The sequence below is a fragment of the Micropterus salmoides genome, unplaced genomic scaffold (genome assembly GCF_014851395.1).
Source record: "Micropterus salmoides isolate LMB-PRFRI ecotype aquatic unplaced genomic scaffold, ASM1485139v1 Ms_hic_scaffold_10, whole genome shotgun sequence".
NCBI lineage: Eukaryota > Metazoa > Chordata > Actinopteri > Centrarchiformes > Centrarchidae > Micropterus > Micropterus salmoides.
In genome coordinates, this window is record NW_024040041.1 from 13,717,469 (window position 1) to 13,723,923 (window position 6,455).

Here is a 6,455-nt window from a genome sequence, read left to right on the forward strand (position 1 = left end):
AATTAACCATCTGGCTTCTTTAACTTGCACCCAGGAGCAAAAATCACCATCTAAAGTTATAATAAAAACAAAAACATTAAATAATTATTTTACTATTTTTGTCCATATCGCCGAGCCCTAACTCATGCACTGCTGTGTAAAACTAAATATAAACTACGATAATAACAGAAAAGAGTAATTACACATTATAAAGAAAGGTAACAAGAAAACGATGCCGGACCAAACTCAAGTTTCACTTTCACTTTCCGGCCGAGCTAATACACAGGCGCCCCGTTAAAGAGAGGTGATCCATGGAGGAAAACAAATCACGGTGAAAGACATACTTTAGAAAGTTATTTTAACCTGTAGTTATAGATTATTTTTTGGACCTGCGCAAATGAGAGGAGGACGTGATGTAGGCCACAGTTGTTTGAGCTAGACAAAACGATCGGATCTTCTTCCAACCACTTTAACTTGCGTCTGACAATCTTGCAGCCACAACTGACGATAATATGACACGCAGCCACACGTCAGCGTCTGGAGCTAACATAAACGTAACATTGTCAATTACTAAAAAAAAATCATAAAAATACAAGCTAATTAGGCGTTTTAGATGACTGTGCGTGATAATTTTCTCACCAGCCTTAAACGCACCATCGGCAAATTTAATACCTACAGCAAATTTAAGACAATTTAAGACATTAATTTCCCCGATTTCAATTTAAGAACTTTTAAGACTTTTTAAGGAGCCGCAATCCTGATATTGCAAAAACATTAACAACAGTGCAAGAGCTTTGCTAAATTAATCATCTTGGTCACATTTAACTCCATATAAGCTCTTAAAAAGTAAAATTTATTTATTTATTCATTTTAGAAATGTTTGTTCTTTAAATAAATACTGATTTCTCTAGTCTGGCCACTTGAGGAGACACACTGTTCACACCTTAAACTGATTTATATAAAATTTGAAATCATTCAACAGTATGCAAATAAAAGTTACTCATAAGGAAGTGAAGTGTGTGTGTGTGTCAGTGAGAGGACAGAAGAGCTCACATCAGTTCAGCTTCAGCATCAACATGTTCTCTGCAGCTCTGATACTGCTGCTGGCAGCTGGATCCTGTGAGGAGCTTTCAGTGGATTCACACTAATAAACACATTAGAAACACTGAATAGTCAGATGAATGATGGAGATAATGTTGATTTCTGTTTCCACAGGTGTGAACAGTATTGATCTCATCCAGCCAGACACAATGGTTGTGCAGCCTGGACAGTCTTTGACCATCACCTGTCAGGTCTCTGGTTATTCTTTGACTGATAGCAGCTATGCAACAGGTTGGATCAGACAGTGTGAAGGAAAACCATTGAACTGGATTTTTCACATGTGGGGAGGAGGTACCTTTAATCAAAATGATGCTCTGAAGAACAAGTTCAGCTACAGCAGAGACACTTCTGCTGGAACTGTGACTATAAGGGGAAATAATCTGCAGCCTGAGGACACATCTGTTTATTACTGTGTATGTTTCCCCACAGTTATACAAACCACCAACAGACCTGCACAAATACTCAGCAACCTGCAAGAGTCAACCGCTTACATGTTAACAATGAGAGATATAAACAAAGAAAATCATGGGCAGTTACTTCCTAATACTAGTTAACTTTCAAAATACTAAGTCTTAAAATATATTTAATACCATATAGTTGTTACGTTCTGTTTTCTTGTGTGTTGATGCTTAGAGGAGGTGAAAAAAAACACATTTCTTTTTTGTGAAAAATAATAAACAATAACAACAAGTTAACTTTCAAGTTTATCATCTAAATAAATAAACATGTTACCTCTCCAACCAATTGTGAATTTTTAAAATTACATTTTAAAGAGGACTCCAGTTGTGTTGTGGTACTGCAGAATCTCCCCACTACCTTGTGTTCTTTTGTTCCCCCCTTCCCTGTGTTTTCTGTCTGTCCTCCCTGTCTGTGTTTGTCTGGGCGTGGCTACACTCTCTGGCTCCAGCGGCGCACCTGGTCTTCATTCCACTAATCAAGCTCCTGCAGTATTTCAACCCCAGTCCTCCTCACATTCTTCGTCAGATCGTCAGTTAACCACATGTGGTACATGCGTCAAGGCCAACTATCTACTCCCGTAAGATTCCTTGTAATTTCTGTGTCTCCCTGGATTAACCTGTTTTTCTCTGTGCCCAGGATCACACTACCTCCGGGAAACCTGCTGGACGCCACACCCTGCTCTGCTCCTATCTTGCCTGGACTAACTCCCCTCCTCTGTGTTCTCCATTCTGCCCTGTTGGAACCTACCATCCAGTCTTCCGTTGCACTTTTCAATAAAACCCTTTGTTACCCTTTCAAACTGTTCCGAGTCTGCCTTTGAGTCCTTAAGTTCTTGTATTATGACAAGTTGACTATATGGTCAGAAAATGTTCTTGACTGGGGCGAATACCAAATCAGTTTGTGAGGGACTGAGCTGGCAGACATGAGTAGTCAGAGGTGGATTTTCACAAAGACAGTTTTATTTACCCAAAAATGAAAGAACAGCAAGACAATTCGCAACAAAGCTTCTGGGCCCATAAATGAGGTCAAATAAACAGAACTAAAGCCAGGGTATGATAACTTAAAGGTAGGCAATGCTGGAGAAACCAGCAAGAGACAGGTAGGTTTTGAAATCATTGTGCAATAAGTGCATGGGCAGACTGCAGGCAGTTGGGCTGGTAAGCAGGTAGGAAGGTGCTTATTACAGTTTAACAGCCCACATACCAGACTTTTTTCATTTTTGTGTCAGATTGTTTGATTTATTGATTACTGTCAAAATATAACAAAAGATGCTTCTGAAATAAATTGTCTACACTTCTTTAACATGACCTGAATACTACTGACCTCAAACAGACAAAGCTGACCATAAATTGGAACATACTGCATATAATGACTGGTCAGAATGGTTTTGAAACTAAAGGGGAAACAACAGACAAAATATGGGGAAGCTACAGGGAGCTGGGCTCCTCTGAAACAGACATGAGCTCTGCAGAAAGCCTCATTTAAGAAATTTAGGGGGAGCTCTAAAATATCATATTTGTTGCCCTGTTTTTTCTGCATAAATTTACATTTCCCTGTTTATTTGGATTTCTGAAATAACCATTAGGGTAACAGTATATCCATCATCTTTTGTTTTTATTCACTCATAACAATTTTGGATAATTTGTGTCTAATCAAGGTAATGTTGTCTACTCCTCCTATGGCCAATCACGTGTGGGGACACAAGATCATAATTTTCTTGTGATGTAACCAAAGCAAACCAGTGTCTATCCACTGTGCACTGGGATTTTTATTGTTTCTCTGCGGAGAGTGATAAAAACATTGCAAAAGTTAATACTTTTGTCCATAGGTGCAAATCCCGGGGGGGGGGGGACATGTCCCCACCTTAAAAACCATCAAATAATATAATGATATATACTTAGAATAGCTGTGTAAATAGAAAAACAATACAAACGCAAACAGGACAATTAAAGTGCTTTTTAAGTGTAGAAACATTTTGAGTCCCCCTCCCCCCACCGCTCGGAGAAAACCAGTTCAAATCTGTAGTTGTGGAGCTTCAGTAATGTGAAGCAGGCTGGCAGAGCTGTGTAATGCACTTTAAACATTGGATGAACTGATTATTTTGTCTTTAATACAGATGATGCTGCGTCATTAATAAATTAATCATTACAAAAAGTTATGATAACCGATTCTTTTTCCAAGAGCCCACTCTGTTATTATATCATTACCTAGCTTATTTGGTAGCTTGTTTAACAGCTTATTGGACTGGAACTCATCTTCTATAGCTAGAGATGCGCAGATTGAACAGCTGAGGACTGAAATACGCCGTTTATTTCCGCTTACTCGGCTCCGACCAGTGACCGGGCCGAGTACTGTCAAATATCCAATTTTCGGCTGGTCACATTGAATGTTACAAACATGCTGCGCTGTGTTTCACATGTGTGCACCAACAGTAACCTCATGTCACAGCTGCACACACAGGCTAAAACATGTCTTAGGTGTGTGGATCTTATTCATGAGAGTGAAGAAGACGCAGTGCTCACTACATCTACAGAGAAACACACAGAAAGAGACGCTGTGGATATTGTAGAGCAGGGAGCAGGTAAAGCAACAGTGAACACAGCTGTTGGTGACGATGTCATTCATACCACGGTTGTCTCTATCGGTAATTAACAACAAGCCTCCTCCATACGCGGCTCATCTGCTGCTGTGGAAACGGAATCGCGGGTGAAAAACCAAATGCGAGTTCTTTTTAATAAAACTGCTGACAAATACAGTCAGACAGACAGAGAGAGAAAGAGAGAGACAGGTAGGTGTGTGCTTCTGTGTTTGAGGGGAAAAGAAAGGTGAGCAGATTACTATAGTTTGTGATTAAACACAAATAAATTGGAGAATTAGGTAGAATTAAAATGGTGCAATGCAATTTATTTTATAATCAGTGTTTCATTATGACCATACAATTGAGACCAGTGAGAACAGCCAACATTTATACTGGTGCTGATGGGGGTCATAATAAAAATAGATTTTTCCAATCAATAGTTAGGCCTACAAAAATGTTTGTGTATGTTGTCAGTTATAGTTCTTAGAAAGAAAGAAAATCGTAATCAGCCAAAATTAGAATTGGCAGGTCAGACCTTTTTAATATAGGAGGGTGCATTCATGTATCTCACCCACCCAAAATAGGGCTCCCCGTCAAGCACCAATATTCACTTCAGTCAACTGACTTTGAGTCACTTCAGAATGACTCCTGAAGATTGATTCTCAAGTTTCTCCAAACAATGAACTAAAAGCAAAGTGCAATGTAGTTTTCTCCTCCCTGTGAGGAGGAGTCAATGCAAAGCTCAGATGTCTTTCACCTCTACTTATCTGATTGCTGGGCAGGTGAAGATATTCACTGATCTTAATCTGAAATGTCGGCATTTGTGCCACTGATGTAACATATGACATGCATATTTTTTTGTCTTGACAGGTGTTGATGGTCAGACTGACAGAATCTGAACCAGTGGTTAAAAGGCCTGGAGAATCCCACAGGTTGACCTGTAATCTCATCTATCTCCTTCTCATCAATCTTTATTCTGAAATTTTCATTGACCTTTCTTTTTATTGAAAATCTATTTGAAAAGCACATAGAAACTGTTTTATCATAGTTCAGGGTCAGACGATTATTTCGGAGCCACTGTGATACACCGTCCAGTTCTTTTGAAAGCATCTCAGCTGCAATCTGAGGGGTTTTTGCTGAGACATATATAATTGTGTCATCTGCATACATTTGGCATTTAACCCTTTTGCAACTGTCAGGTAGATCGTTTATATATAAACTAAAAAGTAAAGGGCCTAAAATTGAACCTTGTGGAAGTCCGATTCGACAAGTTTGGACAGATGACTGGGTGGAATTTATTCTAACACACTGCTGCCTGTGTTCGAGATATGATCTAAACCAAGTTATTGCATCATGTGACAAGTTACAAGTTTGCTATTTAAAAGAATTTCATGATTCACAGTATCAAAGGCTTTTTTCAAGCCAACTTTCAACTAGTTGATTTCTAGCCAAAGAAAGGCCTTGAGCTGGTGGAACAAGCAGGAAACACAAACAAAGCAGTAGTGTCCAAATACATCCGTTTTCTCTGTACCTTTTGGTTGATTCTCGTCTTTGATGCATGCATTTCTTTGAGTTGAGGCATTTTTGTTGAAAAGCATCGGCTAAAACTGTTACAATCTGATATAAAATGCTAAATAAAAGGATGGGTGTGGAGCCTAAAAAACCACACCTGTCCTCAGCGGCCATCTTGACATTGACATCAGACAGACTGGAGTGGATTGCACTTATAAAATATGACAGTGGTGAGATCTACTACTCTCAGTCAGTCAAAGTTTGGTTTACCATCTCCAGAGACAACAGCAGACAGCAGGTGTATCTGCAGATGAACAGTCTGAAGATAATTATCTTGAGATCTACTTCCTGTCTGCTGAAATAAACTGACACTGACAGATTGTTTTGCCATCCTTTGCTGTTTGTGAGGATGTGATTGTTATAGAAAGTACAAAAACCTGCAGTACTCATCCTATCATCCTATGATTGATCATAAAGAGTTCTACTTTCATTTCATTTCATCAACTTTTGTTGTTGTTAAGAAAATAATGAAAACTGGTCCTGAGAAAGATCATCATTAAGCAAAAACAATCAACACATTAATAAAAATTACTTTATAAAACAATCACATCCTCACAAACAGCAAAGGATGGCAAAACAATCTGTCAGTGTCAGTTCATCTCAGCAGACAGGAAGTAGATCTCAAGATAATTATCTGAATCATAACTGCATCAGTAATCATTAGCCAGCCTTATGGTGATATAGGCAATAATATTAATGTCATTTTAAGATGTTTCCTGTTGGTCTCAGAGTTTAGTTTTTGTGTCATGAGGGAGTTTTCTGACAT